Source organism: Ochotona princeps, chromosome 3 (assembly GCF_030435755.1).
Source record: "Ochotona princeps isolate mOchPri1 chromosome 3, mOchPri1.hap1, whole genome shotgun sequence".
In the NCBI taxonomy this organism is placed as follows: Eukaryota; Metazoa; Chordata; class Mammalia; order Lagomorpha; family Ochotonidae; genus Ochotona; species Ochotona princeps.
In genome coordinates, this window is record NC_080834.1 from 8,460,666 (window position 1) to 8,472,872 (window position 12,207).

A 12,207-nucleotide genomic window follows, 5' to 3' on the forward strand; every position below is an offset into this window, starting at 1 on the left:
TCTAATCCCAGAGGCCCTGCTTCCAATTAGCTCCATGCCTGTGGCCTAGGAAAGCAGTAAAGGACGGACCATGCACCCATGTGGGAGACCTGGAAGAGGCTCCAGACTCCTAGCTTCGGATCGGCTCAGCTCCAGCTGTTGAGGCCACTTGCAGAGTGAATCAACAGATGGAAGATCTTCTTTCTCTGCCTTTCCTCCTCTCTGTATATACGACTTTGCAATAAAAATAAATAAATCTTAAAAAAACAATATCTTCTCCCATGGGCTGGTCAGTTACACTATTCTGCAAATAAACACTAAGGGAGCACACCAGGACCAGAGAAAGACAGACAGAGATCTTCCATCAATGTTCTAGGACTCTTTTTAGATTAGAGTTGAAAGATTTTGACACTATAATTTTGGAAAAATTAGTGGAACATATAGACCTGACAATAAGTTAGAAAGACTATGTAAAGGAATCCTATAAAACCATGAGAAAAAAATCTGAAAAGTCACTGTGTTAATTATTTACTTGCGACATGAAAATAGGCTTCAAAACTCAGTAAGTATAACTCAGCAAATATATGTGTACATATATATATGTATATACATCATATATAATATTACATATCAATTTAATGCTATATATTATAGATGAATACTTATGTGTTATCATATATTATTTGTTATATAATAATAAACACTATAAATTTCATTATTCATTCATATATTAATATCATATGGTATATTACATGTTATATATGCATATTTGTTTATATAATTATAAAGAGAACAAATACATATATATTTCCCCATTTCTGGGGCAGGAATGTGAGTGAAACTTGTCTGAGGGTCTTGCATCCAGTATCTCTTACAAGGTGACAGGGATATCGTACTGTCAATTGAAAACTCTGCCATAGAAAAATCTAGTGCCATGCTATGCATATGGTTGTTTATGCAGTTAATTCTTGCCAACCTGCTGGGCTGAGGCTCTTAATATCCAACAGTTATCAGCCGAGGTTTTCCCTCACTTCCTTATTATGCAGGGACTCTCCATTGAGTAGCTCATAGTTCAGCACATAACCCAGAGGAAGTAAGCCTAAAGGTGGGACACTATAAGAAAAAGTATGAATCTCCTGGTATTGTAAGCCTAGACCTGACATGTTTTCACTTTTCGCTATGTTCTACAAGCAATTCACTAGGTCTAACACTAACTCAACGGGGATAGAATATACCAGGGTATGAACACAGAGGCAAAGACCACTGGAACACAATCTATTTGACAAGCTGTCTACACCTACCTCAGTCAATAACAAAAATTTACTCAGTGGATGGCTGGGTTTGTCAGGCACCCTTGCAGCCACAAATGTGGCTTGAAATGTATTTAAAAGCAGCCACAATTACACTGGAGGGTTTGTGTCTTGGTGCTGGAGTACAGTGGGGATGTGCTCCCACATTGTGGCGCACTGAGATGTAGGATGACCTTATACAGAATGAAGATCAGCAGCGTCTATGGTCCCGTCTCTTGAGAACAACGCTGAGCCACAAGAGCCTTTGTTCAGTTAGGAAAGAGTATGAAAGAAGCTCCCATCGTGAAGATCTCCAGAAGAAAAAAATAACAGACCCAGAAGAAACAAAATTTGATGAATTCTTGACAGGGAATTAAAACATAATTAGATACAAGGGAATAAACAGGGGCAACAAAATCAAGAAAAAAAGTCATAGTGTAAATAAAATTCAGCCAAAACATGGAGATAACAAAATGAACCTAATAGAAATTTTGGAAATGAAATACTCTCTAAATGAAATAAACAACAGGACTGGGGGATCTATATATCATATTGAGTCAGAGTGAATTCTGAGCTTGAAGCCATTCTTGAAATAATGCAGTCAGGTCAAAAAAGAAAAGAAAAAAATTGCAAAAAACATGAAGATAGCTTTTAAGATATTAGGGCATCACTAAGTGAACAAACATTCACATGATGTCATTCTAAAAGAAGAGAAGGGGAAAGGCATAGATCTTCGCCAACGAAATAATTATTTAAAACTTTCTACATCCTGGGGATATATGGATTTTCACATCTAGGAAATTCTGAGAATTTTTAATACAGTTAATTAACTTCTCTTTCCTCTAAGTTATATCAGAAACTGTGGGGAAAGACAAAGAGAATTATACAAAAAAGTCAAATGAAAACCAACAAGTAACCTGAAAGGGGAGCCGGAAGCCGTACAGGTCAGGAAATACTGCAACAACGAATCCAAAGTTCCAAAGAGAAGAAGAAACGATCAGCAAATACCACGAACAGCCATCCTTTAACATTAAGGAGAAAGATAGTATTTCCATAACAAGCAAAAAACTGAGGGAATCATCACTCCAGTCTAGAAATGCTTAAAATTGTACCAAAACCAAAAGAACAAAAAAGTTTTTTTAAAAAGATGCAAAACTCAATAGTAGCATACTTAGGCAAAAGAGAAAAGATATTCTAACTTTGTCACAAGTACAGAAAAACCACAGAACTATATACAACCAAAGTGATAAACGGCATATAAAACAAACCACAAAAAACCCACAAATTTCTTTTATTATCAATAACCATTTTGACTGTAAATGAATTTATAACACACTTAAAAATATCTATACAATATAACAAAAAAAAGCCCGATCTCACAGTGACTAAAGAAACTCATTTCACTGGTCAAGACACACATGTAATAAACATGAAGCTACAGATACCACAAAAATAAAAACCAAAATGAAGAATTCATATTTTCATGTGATTACATTAAATAAAGCAGATATTAGAGGAAAAAAAACTTTTAAAAAAGAAGAAAATCATTATACAACAACAAAGAAACCAATTCAACAAAATGCTTGCTGCCCCAATTTTTTGTAAAAACAGGCTGTTGTCTAAAGAGAAACAGTTTGTAATACAGTACTTATGACCTGTAACACCCCACATTTCTCAATGAACATATCTAAACAAAAACTGACAAAGACGCAATGTAGTAAAACAAACAGACATTATAGGATGTTTCATTCAACATATGATAAAACATATTTTCATAAAAAATAGAACAAAATCAGAGTGTAACATATGTTAGCCACAAATAAGTCTCAGAATGTTGTTAATGGTGTCTTAGCAGGGATCTGTTCTGTTCACAGTGATATAAAACATGAAATGATCAGCAAATAGAACATCAGAAATTATGTGAACACAGGGAAATTAAGTAACATTTTATCAGAAAACCAGTCAAAACAAATCAACAGAAAAACTAAAAATGTTCTTGAAACAAGTTAAAATTGGAACACAGCATACAGAAATATATAGGGCGCAGCCAAAGCAAAGAGCATTTCATTGCAATTAGTGCCTATGTTTAAAATCAAAGAGGGAGTGAAAGAGATCTGAAATGGCACTTTCAGAAACTAGAAAAAACAAGATTAAACAAAGCTGGTACGAGCAATGAAATAAAAAAGATTAGAGCACAGGGGCAAGTGTTGTGGTATACTGACATTGCGTGGGACACCGACATTCCGTATTGGAATGTTCCACCTAGGCTCTGGTTACTTCACTTCCAGCTATGTTGTGGTCTAATTTTGCACCAAATATTTGTTTTAAATACAGCCTCCAACATGGCTTAAGAAAGTACTGAGGATCATTCAGAGGGTGAGGAATACAGACATGCATGGGCCAGATAGAGGGACAGAGAGCAAAAAGCAGAAGCGTAGGGTAAGAGAGAGAGAGCTATCTCATTCTCAGAGTCCACCTTCCAGAAGATGGGTTATGTGGCACATCTGTTTTCAGTTTCCTAAAGGATCTCTGTAAATGTTCTCTGCATCAGAGTACATGTTTGTCGTCAATTTTACTTGAAATTTTTATGATTATTTTTAGAGAAAGCCATTTCAACTGGAATGAAATGATAACTCTTGGCACATTTTACTTGCATTTCCATAAAGGCTGGTGATTCTTAACTTTTTACTTGTTTGTTTATTTTAGTCTGTTGGCTATTTGTATTTCATCCTTTGGATAATGTTCATATCCTTCTCACATCCCTTAATCGGATTGTTTGTTTTGTTATTGCGTTTTTTGAGTTCTGTATAAATTTTGGATATTATCTAATTATTAAATGCGTAGCTTGAAAATATATGTTCTCTTTTTCTGTCAGTTGCCTCTTCCATTTATTACTAGCTCCTTCTTCTTCCTCCACCTCTTCCTCCTGTTCTTCCTCTACTTCTTCTTTTTGTTTATTTATTTTTACTGGAAAGGGAGATTTTAAAGAGAAAAGGAGAGACAGAGAAACTCCCAATTGCTGATTCACTCCCCAGGTGGCCACAACGCCTGGAGCTGAGCTCATCCAAAGCCAAGAGCCAGAAAACTGGTTTCCTATGCAGGTGCGGGCTCTCAAGGCTTGTGCCATCCTTCACTGATTTCCTGGGCCACAGGCATGGAGCCGGTTGGACAGTGGAGCAGCCAGGACACAAACCATATGAGATTCCGGTGGATACAAGGCAAGGACTTTAGCCACTAGGCTATCACACTGGGCCCAGTTATTTCATCTTTTGTGAAGAAGCTTCTGAGCTTAATGTAATCCCATTTGTCTATTTGCATGTGTTTTTTGTTCTTTGAGGGTGTTACCAAAATAAGTCTTTGCGTGAGGCCAATATAATGGAGCATGTTCCCTATGTTTTCCAATAACTTGATGATTCCAAGTCTTAGTTCACTTTATTTACTTACTTACTTATTTAATTTTGAAAGTCAGAGTTACAAAGGAAAAAAGAGAGAGAGAGAGAGGGATCTTCCACCTCTTGGTTCATTTCCCAAATATTTGAACAAGCCTAAAACCAGAATCAGAAGTCCATCTGGGTCTCCCATATTGCTGGTGGGACATAAACACTTGAGACATCTTCCATTGATTTCCCAGATCATCAACCAGTAGTTGGATTGGAGTGATCATCCAGTGTCCACCCAAAGTCATCCTAGGGTCTCCAATGTGGAGCATGCTCAGAGGACTCTGCTCAAGTGGCTTCAATAGTTCTGGAATGCTGTCAATCTCATTTATTCAACGATGAGGAACTCCTTCCAAAGTAAATTGGCTGACATAGCCCACATGGTACCAGATGTTCTCCACAGCTCCAATGGACTGCCATATCTCCATGTGCATGTGGGTGTGCCATCCATTGCTCCATATAAACCACTGATAAGGCTCAGTTCTGACACATGTACTCCACAGTCAGATGACAGATCTTGCAATTTTCCCCATAGTTGGAGTTCTGAGTCCAGTGTGTAAATTGGAGGGATTCTCAAAGAAACTTCATCTGAGGTGATCTCAGACTTGATTCTTCTGTGTACTTACCAGTAACAGGGTCTAACTCTGTCTGTCATCCACATCAGCCTATGCACACACTGGTTCTTGTAATTGCTATGTCAGTTCTGTCTCCAACTCCAGCTCTTATGTAAAACAATAGATCCTGTGGCCCAGCCCAACCCTGCCCACCATACACTGGGCCCTAACACCCACCAGCGGGAGCTGCAGTCATAGGGACCCCGAATAATCCCCATTAGACATGCCCCAGCCCTGATTACTGAACTTGCCAGAATGTGCAACAGATTAATCCAGTCTGTCCCACATCCTATTCAGCTCTCGTACATGTCAAGGGTGTTGAAGCCAAGCTTAACCCAGCCAATCCCACTATACAGCCCGCACTCGACCCCACTCTCCAACCCATATTCATGCAGGCTAGTACCACCACCTGTCCAACCAAGTCCTCTCCAAGTCCTGGTTTTCATACTCACCAGTGGGAGTTGCAATCCATCAGAGAAGTATCCATAGTCTCCATACTGGGCCCACTCCCAGTCTCAGATCTTGCACTGTCCAAGTGTTTCTATAGTCTAGCTTGACAGAACTTGCCCCCAGTCCCAGAATTTGTGAGCTGATGCTGGGGCAAAACTCCACAAGCCTTCTCTTACTCTAGCCTATGCATGTACTAGTGGGTTCAGTTGGTTGGTCCAGCCTGACTCACCCCCTATTTCAGGTCACATGCAGGTCAAATGGTGTTGTAGATCTGGCAGGCTGGGTCCACCCCTGATCCCAATTCTCATACTCTCCAGTGAAATCAGTGGTCCAACAGGAAAACCCCCCGCAGTCCCCCTACCAGGCTTGCACCCCATCACCTGGTCTCAAGTATGCTAGTGAATGCTGCAGCCAAATCTGGCAGGGCCCAAATCTGGCAGGGCCCACCTCACCTTGACATTTGCCAACAGGTGCTATAGCCTGGCCCAGCCCGGTTTGCCCCCAGTTCCAGCTCATGCTGGTGGATACCACAGGCTAGCACAGCCCAGCCAGCCCACAGTCACGACCCTAATAAGAACTGGCTGGTGTGGCAGCCTGACCCAGTCTATCCTGCACCCTGTCCTGGTTCTCAGATCTGCCAGTGGGTGTTACAAACTGGCCCAGCCTGGCCTGCCCCCAGAACTGATCCACATATGCTGGTATGTACTGTAAACCGACCCGGTCTGGTCTGCTCCCAGCCTTGGTTCTTGTGAGCTCACCTGCAGGATCATGTCCCGACAGAGGAGTTCCAAAAGAACCTCTATCAGATCTCCTCCCCATGGCAAATCTTGCACACATGCTGTTGAGTGCTTGGCCCACACTGACTTAGTCTACCTCCTGTCCTGGCAGGAGCAGTGGTTTTACCCAATGGGGCCACACCCATTCCAGCTCTTACTGTTGGATACTGCAGCTCAGCCACATTTGTTCCACACCCAGATCCAGATCTTGTGTGTGTCAGCAGGTACTGAAACCTAACCCAGGCTGAACTGCACCTTCGATGACTCTTACAAGTACCAGTGGCTGCTGGAGTCTAGCCCAGTAAAACAAACCCAGACCCAGTCCACACCCATGCTGAAGGACAATGCAATCATGTCCAGCCCACTAAACCTCAGCCTCCTCACCTACCTGCAAGTATAGTGGCCTTGTCAGTGGAAATCCCCCAGAAGTCACTCTTCACCTGCAACACACTCCCTCAGCTGTCCTCCCTCCTTCACATCCCACAGCCCTTCCTTGAACAATCCATAGTCCCTGTGCCAGAAGCACATGGGTTCCCCAGGCTGGTCTTCCTAAGCCTAGTCCTCTGGTGGGGTGGCATTCTGGACAGGAGCTCTGCCTACCCATCAAAGGCCCAAGATCACGGACAGGTTCCCAGACCTGGTCATCGGGCACTCCTATGGATCTGGGATCTTCCTTCTTTACTCACCTGAGACACAAGTGTATGCATAAGACCCTAGGCACAGCCCATGGACTACCAAGCCAGCCCTGGGCCTTCCCCTCCACCCTACCCACTGCCCTTGGGACTGAAACATGTGCATGACCTTAGGCCTGCTCCGACAGCCCCTAAGATGGGTCTCCAGTCCCTGGAGCTCATGGAAGAAAGTGAAGCCACCGGTGTGTCCAGCTCCACAAAGGTCAGTCATTACTTTTTATTGCTGGATCTTTAAGTTTACAACTTTGGTCAATTGCGAACTCTTTTTTTGTTGTTGTTGGTTTGTTTACTTTGTCTAGAATGGAAGAAAGGAGTCATATTTCAAACTTGTGCATGCAGAACTTCAATTATTCCAATACCACCAATATTCCCAATATCTACAGGGAATTATTTTAGTTCATTTTACCAGTTTAGTTGTTATCGACACACAGGATGATTTCTGGGGTTATTATTCTGTCTCATTGGTCTAGGTGTGTATTTGCCGGCCAGCACCAGGCTCTCGTTTTTCATAGCCTTCCGGTATTTTCCAAGCTGCTTTTTTGATCCCTCGGGACTTTTTCCTTTTCTTTGACTATTTGGTGTCCTCTGTATTTCCGTTTGAATTTTTTAGGATTGTGCTTTCTAGCTGTGAAGAATGCCGTTATTTTTGCTTGGATTGTATTGAATGTGGACATTGCTTTTGGTCCTATGGGTATGTTGATAACATTTATTTTCCAATGCATGAACATGGAAGATTTTTCCATTTGTTGTGTTTTCTATTACTTTCATTAATGTTTTGTAATTTTCATTGCTGCAATTTTTCACACCCTTAATTAAAATTTATCTCAAAATATCTAGATTTTTTTTGTAGCTAGTGTAATGGAATGGATCATTCCACATTCTTGGTGAGAACGTGTTGGTATATAAGACTGCCGTTGGGCCCGGCGGCGTGGCCTAGCGGCTAGAGTCCTCGCCTTGAAAGCCCCGGGATCCCATATGGGCGCCGGTTCTAATCCCGGCAGCTCCACTTCCCATCCAGCTCCCTGCTTGTGGCCTGGGAAAGCAGTCGAGGACGGCCCAATGCATTGGGACACTGCACCCGCGTGGGAGACCCGAAAGAGGTTCCAGGTTCCCGGCTTCGGATCGGCGTGCATCGGCCCGTTGCGGCTCACTTGGGGAGTGAATCATCGGACGGAAGATCTTCCTCTCTGTCTCTCCTCTGTGTATATCTGGCTGTAATAAAATGAATAAATCTTAAAAAAAAAAAAAAAAGACTGCTGTTTATTTTTGTGTTCTGATTTACCTTCTGAAGGTCTGTCAGATCTTCTTATGAATTCCAATAGTCCCTTAAAGAATTTTTTCTCTTCTTAATATGAAGAATCACTTCATCAACAAACATGGTAACCTGACCACTTGCTCTCTGATTGGTTCCCCCTTGATTTTTTTTCTTGCCTGATAGCTCTTGCTAAAACCTCCAGAACCATGTTGAGTAACAGTGTCAGAGTTAACATTCCTGACAGGTTCTGGATCTTAGTGGAAATGCTTCAGCTTTTTCACATTTGGTAAATACTGGCTATTGTGTTTGTTTTTTTTTTTTTTTTTTTTTTTTGCCTGTAGCCATGATTGCGTTGAGATCAGTTCCCTCTGTACTTACTGTTTTATGATTTAATCAGGAAGGTGTGTTGTTTTTTATCATGTGCTTTGAGATAATCATATAGTTTTAACCTTCATCTTGCTAATATGATGTGTCACATTTATTAATTTGTCTATGTTGAAACAATTCTGAACTAGTGGTTCTGTGTAGTTGAAAAATAGAAGCTGAGGTAAGGAAACCTTACCTCTTTAGTCAAAGGGATAATTATAAATATTTTTTCATTATTCATTTGAAACCACATATCTGTAGCACATACTCATCTAATTATATATATATGCTTATATCTTGATGAATTATACTATTTGACATAATGATTAATAAGAACAGCACAGCTTCCACTTAGGATTAACCATTTGTAAAGAATTATGGCATATTTATCATGGAAGAGAATCTGCACACAGGCTTGTTACAAGGACCCATAAAAGATTGACACAGTCATGGTTCACATTACCACAAATGCAGACCTTGAAAATAACAATAATCTCCTATAGTCATCCTTCCCGCTCTTCTGCAGCTAACAATACTTTAATAGTGAAATATTTCTCTTGTTAACAAGATTGCAATTGATTTTTGTTTTTTCAAACTACTTTGTGGAAAGAAGGTAATAAAGTAAATAACAAACTGATAGCATTATCTAAGATTTAGAATACACCAATGATTCCCCATTTTGATTCTGTCAATATTGTACAGTATTTTCACACGATCAATCTATAGAAAAATAAAACAAGAGGTTTCAAAGGTTAGGGAAAAGAAACTAAGGAAAGTATAAAATTCACACTATTAATCTAAATGTATCAGGTTATAATATAAGCAGAATCTTAAAATAGTAGCTTAGTGTCAGGTGAACATTTTAAATGAGTCTCACGGACAGCACAGTAGTTAATACACAGTAGTTAACTTAAGCAAAATGTTAGCTCTAAATTATCTGTCTCCAGTGACCCCTGAAAAGGGTTTATGCTTGTGGTTTGAATATCAAAAGCTCAGAAATGCTAATCATTCCATGTGGAAATTAAAATCATAAACTGCTAGGTTAATGAATGTTTCTAGTGAGCTCCCACATGCAGAACAGCAAAGACACTGGTAATTTGTTATGATAAAAGTGATTAGAATTTCTTAACATTTTCAATACTGAAACGGAAGAAATTAAACATGCAGTATAATTTAACAATACATTAATCTTTATTAAAAATAAAACTCAGCTGTTATTTATATGATGCTACCAAGAACAATGATCAAAATTAAATAGTTTCCACTTTTGTGAACTTCAAGATAAAAAATAACATTTTCAAATGAGTTTATTTTCCTTCCAAAAGAATTTTTAAAATGTCTGCTTTCCGCTCTTTAGAATTCAGAAACAGTACAACAAGGAAACACTGACTAGGGCCCAGCACAATAGCCTGGCAGGTAAAGTCCTCACCTTGAACGCGCCAGAATCCCATCTGGGTGCCAGTTCAAAACCTTGGGAACCTGCACCCATGTGGGAGACCCAGAAGAAGCTCCTGGCTCCTGGCTTCAGATCGGCTCAGCTCCAGCCATTGCAACCGCTTGGCGAGTGAACCATCGGATGCAAGGTCTTCCTCTTTGTCTCTCCTTCTTCTGCATATTTGCCTTTCCAATAAAAATGAATAAATCTTTAAAAAAAATTTTAACGAAGTCTATATACCTGCATTAATGCATCTAATGATTAATGCGTTCACTTATAGAACTATCAATGTACTAAACAAGCACAGCTCATATGCTCCAAGAAGTAAAACATTCTACATTTCCACTTAAATCAGAGTCCAAACAAGAATATTACATTTACACAGTTTGACTTGAACTTCTAAGTCTCTTGTAAACTTTCTCCTTTATCTTATTTTTTCTGATTAGTTTGGAATTTGGGGTTGCCACATTTTGCGTGAAGAAACGAGGTTGCTTGCTGTTAAGAGTTTTGCTCATGGAAATCCCTGGTTATAGCTTCATAGTGAGGTTTCTATTCTTCATCTGTCCTCTGCAGGTCCTGTAAACTGTTGTTCTGGTGAAACTCAGGGTTTAACAAAATTCAGTCTGATTTTATTTTCCAGAGGTGTGAAGTGTTCCAGAGGTGGTCAAGTGGTTTCTCATCAACCAGCACTTGAAGTTTAGTTGTCACGTTTGTTTGTTTGTTTGTTTGTTGTAGTATATATTTTTGTTGAACAAAAACAACTGTTGCAGATTCAGTTTATGTGGCTTTTCCCTATTATTAACTGCCTTCTGTTTTCCTTAACTGAAGGAAGTTTTTCTATTCCCATTTAATTAATATTATATTTTTGCACTTGTGTGTGTATATATATATACACACATATGAGGCACAGTTTTGACTTTTATATCTTATCAAATGATTTTCCGGAGCACTGATAGCATTTTAAATGCCACAAGTAACTGTTTCCCCAAATCAACACCAATAGGTGGCATTCAGATTTTACATTTTCGTCAATACTATATTTCTAAAATTGTGTCTCATTTTTTGTTGGATCTCCCTCTTGATGAATTGAATACCTTGATATGTTCAGAGTTCTATAAGTGATCTGTTCATAATATTTACCCACTTTTATTTAGTTTTAATGTTTATTTAATTTTTGAATCTGTCTAACAGATTCAATATGGTTTGTAGATATAATTCTAAGGACATTTAACTTGATTAAAATTTTTCTTTAATGATTTACATGATAGCTTTATTTTGGAAAACACTCCTCTGCCAGCTATTACATTGTCTTCCAAACTACTCTGTCGTCTGACTATGCTTATGTTGTTTGTGTAACAACATCCTTAAAATTTTTAAATTCATGGCTTTTTAAAAGCACTTCCTCAAACTCATGAAGCTATCATATGTGTTTTTTTTATTGAATTGTTATTTTAGCCTCATTTCAATCTATTTTCTCCTATGGTGTGACGTTTGAATCTTCCTCCCCCACTGCATTTAGGGAGTTGGAGTGTCCGATAACTGAAAACTGGTCTTTCCTTAGCCAAGGAATATGTGTACTATCTGTGAATTATTAGTTATTCTGATAATGAAAAGTCTTGGATCTCTAATCCATCCATTTAATTGTCTTCCCTTACATGCATATGTCATTTATAATTTCAAATGAAGAGTCTGTATATATGTTTTAATAAGAACAGACTCAAATAAACATTAATGGTCCTCTTCTACCAGATTTTTCTATGTCCAACCACCTCGCAATATATGATTTCAGTTTTATCTGATTATTTAATCCATCCTAGCATTTGTCAGATCCAAAATGCAACAATCGCAGGAAGAAAACATATGTCTATTCCTTCCCTGTTGGCCAGACTCCCCACCTAAAGTCCTCTCCCATCC